Raw genomic sequence first — 14,597 nt, 5'->3', positions numbered from 1 at the left:
CACCAAGAAAATGAGCACAAGGGAGAACGTGGGTGAGCTTTAAGGACTGAGACCCAGGTGTTCCTTTGTTAAAATGTTAGGTAGACCAGGTGCAATCAGCAAACTCAACTGTAGGAAACTCCCCAGAATCAACGACCTAGTTTCTTCAGCAAATACACTGCAAATAGAGAGACAGACATAGACACACACACACACATACACAGACACACACACATACACACAGAGGAAGGAACTAGGAACTTAAAAAACTTAGGAGCTATAACAATTATTCGTAGCATATAGACTTTCTTTGGATCCTAATTGAAGCAAACCATGAAAAACAAAAACTATGGGGCAACTGTGGAAACTTGCTCCCTGTCTGGATATTTGAACATTTTAAAGAATTGCTGTTAATGTTTTTGATAACAGAAATGTGGCTATATTTTTAAAGGAGTACTTATCTTTTAAAGGAGGGATGTTGGTTCACAATCTTGCCCCCATACAGGTAGGGTAAGGAGAAACTGGAGAAAGCAGCAGCCCCTCCAGATTGGTAGATGGCAGGTGTACTAAGCAAGGACACTTACTTACAATGCTTGCCTTTTTTCTTGTTGTTGCTGTTATATTTTTTTTAATAATTTTAAAATTTGTTTATTTTTTATTGTGCTCGGTTTTCATTGCTGCCCGGGCTTTTCTTTAGTTGCCATTAGCAGGGACTACTCTTCCTTCCAGTATTCCAGCTTCTCAATGGGGTGACTTCTCTTCTTGCAGAGCACTGGCTCTGCAGGCTTCAGTAGTTGCTGCTCAAGGGCTCAATAGTTTTGGTTTCCAGGCAATACAGCACAAATTCAATAGTATGGCTTACTTGTTTCATGGCATGTGGGATCTTCCCAGACCAGGGATCGAACCCACATCTCTTGCACTGGCAGGTGGATTCTTTACCACTGAGCCACCAGGGAAGCCTGCTGTTAAATGTTTTAATGAGGATTTTGTTTTGTTAATTTTTTATTTTCTATTGTATAGTTGACTTATAATTGTCAGGTTGGTTCTTCTTCCATGTTATTGTCTTGTCATGCATGCATGCATGCATGCTAAGTCGTTTCAGTCATGTCCAACTCTGTGTGACCCTATGGACAGCAGCGCACCAGGCTGTCCATGGGATTCTCTAGGCAAGAATACTGGAGTGGGTTGCCATTTCCTTCTCCCATGTCTTGTCATAGTAAAGAGTTGAAAGGACAGACCAGTAACGCCTCAAACAGGCAAGATTTACTGGGCATGCGGTAAGCAGTACAATCTCCAAGCATAATAACGGACCAACACCTGCCCCGCCTTGGAGTGACCCTGTCCTAGTTTGGCTCCCCTCTTTTATATCCCTTGTTCCCGCCCCTGGGCAGGTTTCTGGGCCCTGATTGGCTATACCCTATGCAAATAGAGAAATTGTACTGTTCCTGGGGTCTGATTGGTTACATGCAAGACCAATCAGAGAAGAGGGTGTGTTTTCCCACCGGAGGTTCTTAGTCCCTTGGGAAGTTTCCTCGTTTTGTTTTTTTCCAGCAGCTGCTTCCTCTGACTGCCATCTTGGGCCCTGTTTCCCTATTCTAACTACCTAGCAGAATGTGTTAGTTTCAGGTGTACAGCAAAGTAATTCAGTTATACATATACATATATCCATTCTTTTTCATATTCTCTTCTCATAAAAGTTATTACAGAATATTGAGTAGAGTTCCCTGTGCTATACAGTAGGCTTGTCTTGAGAGGCCCCAAGATGAATAGATCTCTACCCTTGCCTCCCCAGAATCTGGAAAGTTTACATAGAGGACTTAACAGATCTTGGTCAAGTCCGGGTGGTCTCAGCAACACAGTGCTCTCTCAAGGTTAGGTCCCTGAAAAAGCGCTCCCCTGGTGGGAACAGTGGGCAGAACATATATTCCAAGGATGGGGAAGGGGTGAGGAGTCTCTTATTGCTCTGGTTCAGCTTGAAGGTCAATGGTGGTCACATCCTCTCCATGACCTCCTTCAAGGGGTTAGCTAACTACAACCCAAGGACCAAATTCACAGGTTACCTGGTCTTGCATGGCTCACGAGATAAAAATGGTTTTTAAACAGTTTCAAAAAATCAAAAGAACAATATGTCTGGACACATGAAAATTTCATGTATGCAATTTAAATATTAGTGTCCATAAATACAGTTGTATTAGACGACAACCACTCCACTCACTTAAGTATCGTCTATGGCTGCCTTCACGCTACAATGGCAGAGCTGGGAAGTTGCAACAGAGGCTGTGTGGCCCCATAAAGCTGAAAATACTCTCTGTTCCTTTACTGAAAAAGTTTGCCAAGCCTGCTCTAGAGCAACATTCTTATATACTTAACAGAAGAAATGTGATGTTTGAGATGGTTTCAACATAATACATGAGGGAGGAAATAAGTATGGAGGAAACAAATTGAAAACTGAAGCTGAAGCCCATTATATTCCTGTATCTACCTTTGTATGGGTTCGAAATTTTCCGCATACAAAACATAAATTATTTTTTAAAAGAAAAACAAAATGAAAGAAACTGTTTTTATTTTTAAAAAAGCTTGGAGAGATGTGGAGGAACTGGGAAAGGGTTCTGAAAGGAGGTCTGATAGGAAAACAGGTGCCTCCCAGGCAGCTCACAACCCAATCCCCAGATGCCACCCTCTCAGGAATTTAAAAGGAGCCCCATAGTGCACATCTATGGTTTCTTGAGATTACTTTATAGGCACCCCAGCATCCTCTAATACAGATTTCCCTGCTATTGTCTGGCTTGTTATGCAAATAGATTCTCTATCCCTGCAAGGGGACTTCCACAACCGGCTTTGGGAACAGTTAACGCTCATTTTACTGCTCAGGGCAAAAACAAACTGAAATTTTGGAAACCTCCAGACGCAGAAGGCAGAGCATTCTAACAGATTCTGAGTGAACCTGATCTCAATGCACTTGGTAGACGCCTTCTGCTCCATCAATCCCACCCCGCAGGTGGGGATGTTCAGCTCGCCTAAGAGCTCTTACTGGCTTTGGGACTTTGGGGAACCTCTGGCCTTTTTTTTCTCCCTTCCCTTTGGTCAGCTGCCCTAGGGCATTGGCCTCATTCACAATTCTCCAGTTTCCCAGACAATGAGGCTTCTTGTGCTTATTGCTGCAGTCTCCCTATTAATTCTACAAGGGGTTTACAATTACTGAAATAGAAGCTCCACTTTCTGCTGCACATTAAGTCTTCATTCCAACGAAATCCCAGTCCAAAGCCAGGATGGGATTTGGTTTTAATTAAAAGTCCCTCAGGTCACTCTCTTTCAGGAGCTTGGCCAAGAGGATTAAAAGGACTGAGCTGGGCAATGGTGATTTGGGGGTCAATAGGTTTCTCCATGCATCCAACCCCCTCCCCACCCAAAGGCCTGCAGATGGGCGAAAATCAGGCAGGCAAGGACTACTTTGAAGGAACTCAAAATGAAACCAGTAACAATAACCACAAACCTGAACTGAACGTGGGTTCCTAAAAACCTTGACCATAGGGGTTTCCTGGGACTGAGGGCTTTTGCTTTAAGACCTGGAAAGTTGCAGGCCAACTGGGATGAGCTAGTCATTCAATGCATGAGAGACATTTTGAAAAGATGCTGGGAGGTTCCCCCAATGCTGGGGCATCCCATCCCAGACAGAAACCAACAATTCACAATTACATGGAGTTTTACTGTCTGCAAAGCAGTGTCATTTAAGGTCCATATCATGGATATAAAGATACAGGTCTACAGATACTAACCTGGAGATTTTCTACTGAAAGCAAAAAAAATAACCCCACAAGACCATTTTCATTAGTATTAATGCAAAGTGGTTTAACTTGTCTGGTTTGTAGGCTGCCAGGCTATTTGAACTGGATTTGGATTTCATTTCGAACTGTGGTATTGGAACAGCCCCATCCCTTGAGTTCTACTCAAGGGAATGTGTGCTTTCTTTTTAGACTAGAGGCATCAGGCCTGAGTGCTGCTCCCAGCTCTGTCCCTAACGGTGAGACTGGCCTGTCATTCTCCTCCCTGTCTTTGAGTCTCAGGAGAGCAAAATGGAAGGCTTAGGATTCTGTGATAGAAGGAGAGAGAGGACGATGCTGTCTCACTGGGCATCCTTTGCCTGCTGAGCCAATACATTTGCTCCATCCACCAGCCCTTGGTCTCACAGGTGAGTTCAGCAGACACACAGAACTCAAAAAGTGAGCAAATGGCAGAAGCGGGGCCCAGATGCAGGGCCACCTGGCTCTCTAGGAATCATAATTGTAGCGACCACTGAATTGAGTGAGAACGAAGCCCGCACCCCTCTACACACACTGCCTCACGTAGTCCTTGCAGAATCTTTGAGGCAAATGTTAACTGCAATTTCTATTTCACAGACAAGGAAATGGGTTTTAAAAGGTCGAGTGGCCTGCCGAGGATCACACAACTATTAGGTGGCAGGGCCAGGTCCCAAGCCCTGAGCTAAATGATTCCAAACACTGAGTAGCTCTGCTCTCCAGCCTCTGCTTAGTGGCCCTGAACCTGAACTCCAGATGGCCAGTGCCATCTCGGGGCTAGAAGCCCCAGTTTTCATTTAGACCACTGATTACTAGCTGTGTGCTCTTCAACAAACTCTTTGACTTCTTAGGGCTTACGTTCCCTTCTTTGTACAATGCGGATGGTGATAATACCTCACAAAGACAGGGGCTTCCCTGGTGGCTCAGATGGTAAAGAATCTGCCTGCAGTGCAGGAGACCCCAGTTCCATCCCTGGATGGGGAAGAGCCCCAGGAGGAGGGCATGGCAACCTGCTTCCGTATTCTTGCCTGGAGAATCCCATGGACAGAGGAGCTTGGCAGGCTTCAGTCCATGGGGTCCCAAAGAGTTGGACATGATTGAAACCCCTAAGCAGGCACAAAGACTGTGTAAATGTTATTTTATAGTTCATCAATTTATCCAATGTGTAACGGTTTGCTCTGCCTGAATATTCTCATTTCTTGCTCACAACAGCCATGAAATATAATTGGAAAAATATGTAAAGAAATTTCCTTGTATGTAAAATATGTAAAAAAAAAAAAAATCTGATCCCAGCACTGGCACATATAAACACTGGACAAATAGTAGCTATTATTATTGATGTTTCTGTTGTTGCTATTGATATTATCATGACAAAGTCCTTGCCTTCATGGCTGCTTTTATTAAGGGGGTTCGGATCCCTTTCTTAGAAATTTCCTCCCCTCCCCTCCCATGGACGCCCCCTCCCCACGAGCCCTTCAAGTCGCCGAATCTCCCTCTGCCCACTCTCCTTTCTCCCTCTGGCCTCCGCCGCCCCCCTTGTAGCTTGCGCCCCTTTTCCAGGCAGCCCCCGCGGCGAGTCCCTGGCCCTCGCGCCCCCAAGCGCCTGAGCAGCGGCCGCCCGCGTCCCCTGCGACGGGCCCTGCGGGGGCCTTGTCCCCGCCACCCGCGCCTCACCTGCCGTGCCCGGCGCCGCTGCTCCGAGTCCAACGCGGGCGGTCCCTGCGGCGGCCGGAGTGGAGACCCGGGCACCGAGCGCCGTGGGGGTCACAGTCCCGCAGGTGCAAGATGCCAACAAAAGCGCGCTCTCTCCCTCGCCCCTTTCCGAAAGACCGGTGAGGAAAGAGACTGAAGGGCTCTCCAAACACATCCACCAATTGCGTGTAGGAACTTTATTTGGATCTGAATTCAAACAAACTATTTTAAAAATGATGGAACAATTGGAGCAATGTGGTCGCTGGAGGTTTACTGGTTAGTTTTTTCACGTGTGACAACTGCAATATGGCTCTTTTTTTAGAGTCCTTATATTTTGCAGATACATATTAACAAAGCTGAAACATGATGTCTGGACTTGCTTGGAAATAAGGGGGACCAAGGAGGTACAGGAATCTGGGTGAAACAATCTGGGTCCCGTGTTGATACTAGCTGCCTCCCGAGCAGGGGTTATTATTATCTATTTTCTTCTTTTTCATGTGCTTGGAATTTTCCATAATACAACGGTAAAAAAAAAAAAAAAAAAAAAAAGAACTGTAAAGATATTCAGACACCTTGGTCAGACACCTTGGTCAGTAAATGTGACCAAATTTATATAAAGGGGAAAAAAATCCTCAGAAGTAAAAAAAAGTTTTGTTTTTTTTTAAAAAGTAAAAAAAAGTGCACCAAAAAAAAGTAAAAAAAAGTGTACCAAAATATTTAATGCAGCAGCACTGCATATAAATGCAAAAGCAGACTCAGGTGGGAAAAGATTCAACTCGGGTTGCCATTAAGGAAATGGTTACATAAACTATACTACATCAACTTCATGGGTTATACAGCTATTTAAATGGGTATGAACAAAGACTGTGTAATAAACACACAAGGAAATAATTTTATATCTAAAAAAGTCAAACATGAAGTCATATGTGTTTATGTAAGGGCTTCCTAGGTGGCTCAGTGAAAAAGAATCCGCCTGCCAATGCAGGAGACATAGATTCCATCCCTGGGTTGGTAGATTCCCTGGAGGAGGAAATGGCAACCCACACCAGCAGTCTGGCCTGGAAAATTCCAGGGACAGAGAAGCCTCGAAGGCTACAGTCCATGGGGTTGCAAAGAGTTAGACACAACTGAGTTGCTTTTGAACTGTGGTGTCGGAGAAGACTCTTGAGAGTCCCTTGGACTGCAAGGAGATCCAATCAGTCCATTCTGAAGGAGATCAGCCCTTGGATGTCTTTGGAAGGAATGATGCTAAAGCTGAAACTCCAGTACTTTGGCCACCTCATGCAAAGAGACTCATTGGAAAAGACTGATGCTGGGACGGATTGGGGGCAGGAGGAGAAGGGGACGACAGAGGATGAGATGGCTGGATGGCATCACTGACTCGATGGACGTGAGTCTGAGTGAAGTCCGGCAGTTGGTAATGGACAGGGAGGCCTGGCGTGCTGCGATTCATGGGGTCGCAAAGAGTCGGATACGACTGAGCGACTGAACTGAACTGAACTGAACTGAGCATGCACACATGCAACATATATGCACTTGTATTAAAACAGGAAATACATTGAAGTGTTAAGTGTGCATGATGGAATTATCCATAACTATCTTTTCTATCTTTTCTAAGCTCTATACAGTCAACAAAAAGAAGGACCAGGAGCTGACAGTGGCTCAGATCTTGAACTCCTTATTGCAAAATCAGACTTACATTGAAGAAAGTAGGGAAAACCACTAGGCCATTCAGGTATGGCCTAAATCAAATCCCTTACAATTATACAGTGTAAGTGACAAATAGATTCAAGGGATTAGATCTGACGGACACAGTGCCTGAAGAGCTATGGACAGAAGTTCGTAACATTGTACAGGAGGCAGTGATCAAAACCATCCCCAAGGAGAAGAAATGCACAAAGGCAATAATGGCTGTCTGAGGAGGGCTTACAAATCGCTGAGAAAAGAAGAGAAGCAAAAGGCAAAGGAGAAAAGGAAAGACATACCTATCCGAATGCAGAGTTCCAAAGAATAGCAAGGAGCGATAAGAAAGCCTTCCTCAGTGATCAATGCAAAGAAATAGAGGAAAACAATAGAATGGTAAAGACTAGAGATCTCTTCAAGAAAATTAGAGATACCAAGGCAACATTTCATGCAAAGATGGGCACAATAAAGGACAGAAATGGTATGGACCTAATAGAAGCTGAAGATATTAAGAAGAGATGTCAAGAATACACAGAAGAACTATACAAAAAAAGATCTTAACGACCCAGATAACCACGATGGTGTGATAACTCATCTAGAGCCAGACGTCCTGGAATGCGAAGTCAAGTGGGCCTTAGGAAGCATCACTCCAGACAAAACTAGTGGAGGTGATGGAATTCCAGTTGAGCTATTTCAAATCCACAGAGATGATGCTGTGAAAGTGCTGCACTCAATATGCCAGAAAATTTGGAAAACTCGGCAGTGGCCACAGGACTGGAAAAGGTCAGTTTTCATTCCAATCCCAAACAAAGGCAATGCCAAAGAATCTTCAAACTACCCCACAATTGCACTCATTTCACATGCTAGCAAAATAATGCTCAAAATTCTCCAAGCCAGGCTTCAACAGTACATCAACCGAGAATTTCCAAATGTTCAAGCTGGATTCAGAAAGACAGAGGAACCAGAAATCAAACTGCCAACATTCACTGGATCACAGAAAAAGCAAGAGAATTCCAGAAAAACATCCACTTTTGCTTCACTGACTATGCTAAAGCCTTTGACTGTGTGGATCACAACAAACTGTGGAAAATTCAAGAGATGGGAATACCAGACCACCTTACCTGCCTCCTGTGAAACCTGTATGCAGATCAGGAATCAACAGATAGAACTGGACATGGAACAATGGACTGATTCCAAATTGGGAAAGGATAACATCAAGGCTGTATATTGAAACCCTGCTTATTTAACTTATATGCTGAGTACATGATGTGAAATGCTGGGCTGGACAAGCTAGAATCAAGACTGCCAAGAAAAATATCAATAACCTCAGATATACCGATGACACCATCCTTATGACAGAAAGCGAAGAGGAATTAAAGAGCCTCTTGACAAAGGTGCCTTTTCATACTGTTCATGGGGTTCTCAAGGCAAGAATACTAAAGTGATTTGCCACTCCCTTCTCCCATCACTTCATGGCAAATAGATGGGGAAACAGTGGAAACAGTGACAGACTTTATTTTTTGGGGCTCCAAAATCACTGCAGCCATGAAATTAAAAGACACTTACTCCTTGGAAGAAAAGTTATGACCAAACTAGACAGCTTATTAAAAAGCAGAGATACTACTTTGCCAACAAAGATCTGTCTAGTCAAAGCTATGGTTTTTCCAGTGGTCACATATGGATGTGAGAGTAGGGCCATAAAGAAGGCTGAGTACTGAAGAATTGATGCTTTTGAACTGTGGTGTTGGAGAAGCCTCTTGAGAGTTCCTCAGACTGCAAGGAGATCAAACCAGTCAATACTAAAGGAAATCAGTCCTGAATATTAATTGGAAGGACTGATGCTGAAACTGAAGCTCCAATACTTTGGCCACCTGATGTGAACAACTGACTCACTGGAAAAGACCCTGATGCTGGGAACAACTGAAGGCAGGAGAAGGGTATGACAGAGGATGAGATGGTTGGATGGCATCGCTGACTCAATTGACATGAGTTTGAGCAAGCTCTGGGAGTTGGTGATGGACAGGAAAGCCTGGCGTGCTACATAGAGTCCACGGGGTCCGCAAAGAGTCGGACAAAACTGAGCAACTGAACAACACATATAATTGTGAACTCTAGAGATTTTCTTGCAATCCTTTACATTTAATGAAACACATCTCAATGCCTGAAATTTTTTAAAAACTGAAATGTATAATGCTGACATTACTTTGTTGGTGGCAGAATTACATATACTCTTCAAAAATGATCGACTCTGCTGCTGTTGCTCAGTTGATGGTTATTTATAAATATTTATTAATGTTATTTATAAATAGTTATAATATTTATCAGCATCCTCAAAAACATCCTTTTATTCCTAGGCTCCTGGTTTAATCCTTCAAACAAGCAGCTTACTGTCAAGCACTAGATGATAGAAAATGTCTTCCATCTTTTGTCAATTTTTGATTTAGAAAATAGGTGTCTATGAGTTTCACATGATTCATCTTGGAAGCATAAAGGTATCTTTTATTGTCAAAATTTTTAATGTTAGAAATTTATAAATGTGTATGTGTGGGCACATACAGGTATGTAAAAAAGTCCAGAAGGGTATATACCAAAATGTTAATCGTGGTCCTCTAAGGGTTATGGTTCAGCTAAAATCTACTTGCATATTCTTTACACCTGTCTGTATTTTCCACTTTTTCTATAACAAACATGCTACTTATAATGCCAAAACCAGAAGTGCTTTATGATCAGTCACAGCCACCTTATAAATAATAAATAATAAAAACAAGAGGGCAACATCAAGTGTAGGGAAAACTGTTTTGTTCGGGTGAGTATAAAACGGACTGCCAACATATTCTCAAACATTTCAACTCTACCATTTGAAAAGCATTGAGGGTTCCAAGTTTAAAAGCAGCGTTCTGCATCTTGGTTCCTGGGTTTCCACACCAAAAAAAAACCAAAAAACCAAAAACGACGAGAACAAACTTATGGTTGCCAATACACAATGCTCTATATAAAACGGGTAACCAGCAAAGACCTACCGTACAGTACATGGAACCCAGCTCATTGTTCTGCGGCAACCTGAATGGGAGTTTGGGGAGAATGGATACATGTATATGTTTGGCTGAGTCCCTTCACTGTTCACCTGAAACTAACACATTGTTAATCGGCTATTTGTCGTCGTTGTTCAGTCTCTAACTCGTGTCTGACTCTTTGTGATCCCATGGACTCCATGGACTGCAGCACACCAGGCTTCCTTGTCCTTCATTATCTCCCAGTTTGCTCAAACTCATGTCCATTGAGTGGGTGTACTGGCTATACCTGAATACAAAATAGTTTTAAAAAGTGAAAAAAGATGAAAATATAAAACCAATGTACTGTGTTGATTCCTGAACAGGATAGAAGAAAATAGCATTTGGACATCATCAGATCAGATCAGTCGCTCAGTCGTATCCGACTCTTCGCGACCCCATGAATCGCAGCACACCAGGCCTCCCTGTCCATCACCAACTCCCGGAGTTCACTCAGACTCACGTCCATCGAGTCAGTGATGCCATCCAGCCATCTCATTCTCTGTCGTCCCCTTCTCCTCTTGCCCCCAATCCCTCCCAGCATCAGAGTCTTTTCCAATGAGTCAACTCTTCGCATGAGGTGGCCAAAGTACTGGAGTTTCAGCTTTAGCATCATTCCTTCCAAAGAAATCCCAGGGCTGATCTCCTTCAGAATGGACTGGTTGGATCTCCTTGCAGTCCAAGGGACTCTCAAGAGTCTTTTCCACCACAGTTCAAAAGCATCAATTCTTCGGTGCTCAGCTTTCTTCACAGTCCAACTCTCACATCCATACACGACCACAGGAAAAACCATAGCCTTGACTAGACGAACCTTTGTTGGCAAAATAATGTCTCTGCTTTTGAATATGCTATCTAGGTTGGTCATAACTTTCAAGGAGTAAGTGTATTTTAATTTCATGGCTGCAGTCACCATCTATAGTGATTTTGGAGCCCAGAAAAATAAAGTCTGACACTGTTTCCACTGTTTCCCCATCTATTTCCCATGAAGTGGTGGGACAAGATGCCATGATCTTCGTTTTCTGAATGTTGAGCTTTAAGCCAACTTTTTCACTCTCCACTTTCACTTTCATCAAGAGGCTTTTGAGTTCCCCTTCACTTTCTGCCATAAGGGTGGTGTCATCTGTATATCTGAGGTTATTGATCTTTCTCCCGGCAATCTTGATTTCAGTTTGTGTTTCTTCCAGTCCAGCATTTCTCATGATGTACTCTGCATATAAGTTAAATAAACAGGGTGACAATATACAGCCTTGATGATTTGTTCTTAGTTATTTTCCACAACTTAAGAAATGCAGGTGTATAAGACATTCCAGATTTACATGGTCATTTATTTGGGGGTGTAAAGAGGGGATCTTTACTTTTCATTTTATACTTACTGAAAGTAATTTTCAAATGGTCCTGCACTTTCATGCACTGGAGAAGGAAATGGCAACCCACTCCAGTGTTCTTGCCTGGAGAATCCCAGGGACGGGGGAGCCTGGTGGGCTGCCGTCTATGGGGTCACACAGAGTCGGACACGACTGAAGCGACTTAGCAGCAGCAGCAGCAGCACAAAATATAGACTAGTATTTACTTCATGTGAATACAGAATATTGACTCTAAAATCCAGAGGGAAATCTTAAGTTCTAGTTATGGAATAATAATTCTAATTCTCCAGAAGTATGAAATTTCTTAATGAAAAAGTACTTTGGTATCAGTGTACTGTGATTCCAATTCTTTGGTATCAATATGGATCAGATCAGATCAGATCAGATCAGTCGCTCAGTCATGTCCGACTCTTTGCGACCGCATGAATCGCAGCACTCCAGGCCTCCCTGTCCATCACCAACTCCCGGAGTTCACTCAGACTCACGTCCATCGAGTCAGTGATGCCATCCAGCCATCTCATCCTCTGTCGCCCCCTTCTCCTCCTGCCCCCAATCCCTCCCAGCATCAGAGTCTTTTCCAATGAGTCAACTCTTCGCATGAGGTAGCCAAAGCAAGCTACAAAGTACAGGTTACTAGTAAATGAAACGCAATGCCATACAAGTTGTAGTATAAAAACAAATCACCAGAGAAATGGAAATCAAACCCACTGTATACCACCTCACATTCATTGAACGGCTACTATCAAGAAAAACACAAAATAACAAATGTTAGGGAGGATGTGGAGAAATTAGAACCCTTGTGCACTGTTAGTGGGAATGGAAAATGGTGCAGCCACTGCGAAAAACAACATGGCAATTCCTCAACAAACTAAACACAGAATTCGTGTCTGATCCAGAAATTCCACTTCTGGGTATAGATCCCGAAGAAGTGAAAACAGCAACTCAAAACAGATTGTTCATAGTTGCATTACTCTCAATAACACTTACCAGTAATGCAGGTGTCCACTGACAGATGAATGAACAAGCAAAAGACACAATGAAATATTACTCAGCATTAAAAAGGGAAGAAACTTTGACACATTTTATAACATGCATAGACTTTGAGATCATTGTGCTCAAATAAGCCAGTCACACACAAAATAATATTGTATGATTCTACTTATATGAGGTACCTAGAATAGCCAAATTCAAAGAAAGTAGAATGGTGATCGCCGGGACTGGGGTGGGGGAAGGGGGAAAGGAATAGGGAGTTAGTGTTAATGGCTACCCAGTCCCAGTTTTGCCAAATGTGAAAACGTAAAAATGGATTATGGTGATGGTTACACAATTTGAATGTACTAAATACCACTGAATTGAACACCTAAACATGGTTAAGATGGGAAATTTCATATGATTTTACAATAAAAATTTGGAAGAAAAATATAAATAATGGTACTGTGTCAATAAACACTAAGCAATTTGAAACGTAAGCAACTAAATGGGATGTAGTATGCTGAATTGGCTCCTGGAACAGAGAAAAAGGTCAATGATGGAAAAATGGGCAAAACTGCAGCAGTCAGTAGTTTACTTACTAATAGGGTACCGATGTTAATTTCTCAGTTTCGACACATAACGTGGCTACTATGCAAGACAATGTTAGGGGGTTAAGGGTATACAGGAACTCTCTGTACTATCTCTGCAAGGTTTCTCGAAATCTAACATTATTCCAAAATAAAAGTAACAACTAAAAAGAAGTTAGAATCAACTCCTACATAGAAGACACGAGTGCATATGTGCTCAGCTGTGTCTGACTCTTCACGACTGTATGGACTGTCGCCCGCCAGGCTCCTCTGTCCATGGGACTTCCCGGGCAAGAACACTGGAGTGGGTTGCCACTTCCTCCTGCAGGGGATCTTCCCAACCCAGCGATCGAAACCATGTCTCCTGCCTCTCCTGCATTGGCAGGTGGGTTTTTTTTTTTTTTTACCACTGAGCCAGCTGGGAAGCCCACACAGAAGACAAAGACAATACAAATATATTAGAATTAATAAAGTAGATACCAAAATATGAACACCTATACAAATAGCTACAGGAGATGTGAAATTATTTTTATTGTGTTGTTCACTGTTGCCTAGCTGCTGTCTTATCAAACAATTGCAAAAGGGCAGGCTATTGAATTTTTTATTGTGGTAATATTTCCTTCATGATACAGGGTGCATTTTTTCACTTAGATCTTGGCATGGATAGTGTGATCTGCCTTCTGCCAATTCATGATTTTATATCTTTGATAATTTGTTACTTGGTGAGCATCCTGGTTGTTTCAAGTCAATGACAAGCCCAGTTTTGTGTTCAGCGGATTCCTACGCAGCACAAGTCAACCTGGACAGCCCTGGCTGTCCATTTTACTAGCCCTGGCTCAGTGCACTGGCTTCCAGCTGTAACATAGGTGCATTGGATATAAGCCTATTTGAGGAGTGCTTAGGTATCTGCACAAACGTGCTAAGTCACTTTAGCCACTGGAAGCCCATGTGGACGGACGGTACTGTAGCTTTTAGAGAAAAAAGGTCATGAAATGCTTTTATCAGTAATTAAGCAGCAGCAAGCAGTAGGAAACAACTGGTAAAAAACATCTTGCTTCATTATGAGTCTGCTTGAATATGCTGCTCTGAGGAGTAGATTTCAAAGTTAATGAAACATGTTGGAGCAGAACTAAGTGAAAACAAAGCTTTACTCAGAAAGATGACTTGAAACAACTAAGTTTTACTTTATTTCCCAGCCCAACTGCTTTTCTGTTAAAGGTCAATTATGTAAAAACTGATGTGACATAAGAGAAGGGTAGAAAATACACTGTCTCTCTTAACAGCTCTGCACAAGGGAGAAATGACCAAGGCTATTATGTCTTCTTCCCTTCCACTCTCTGACATCAGTGGTCTAAACACTCCAGAGGCTTACAGCTGCAGGTGCAAAGAGCTTTGCCTCACAGGTGCAGCTTGCATTTCCTTTCTCTGTGACCTTTAAGGTCAACTGGCTAGCTTGCTTTGACTGCAAATAGA

The sequence above is a fragment of the Bos javanicus genome, chromosome 25 (assembly GCF_032452875.1).
Source record: "Bos javanicus breed banteng chromosome 25, ARS-OSU_banteng_1.0, whole genome shotgun sequence".
Lineage (NCBI taxonomy): Eukaryota > Metazoa > Chordata > Mammalia > Artiodactyla > Bovidae > Bos > Bos javanicus.
Note: the sequence above shows the minus strand (reverse complement) of the source record.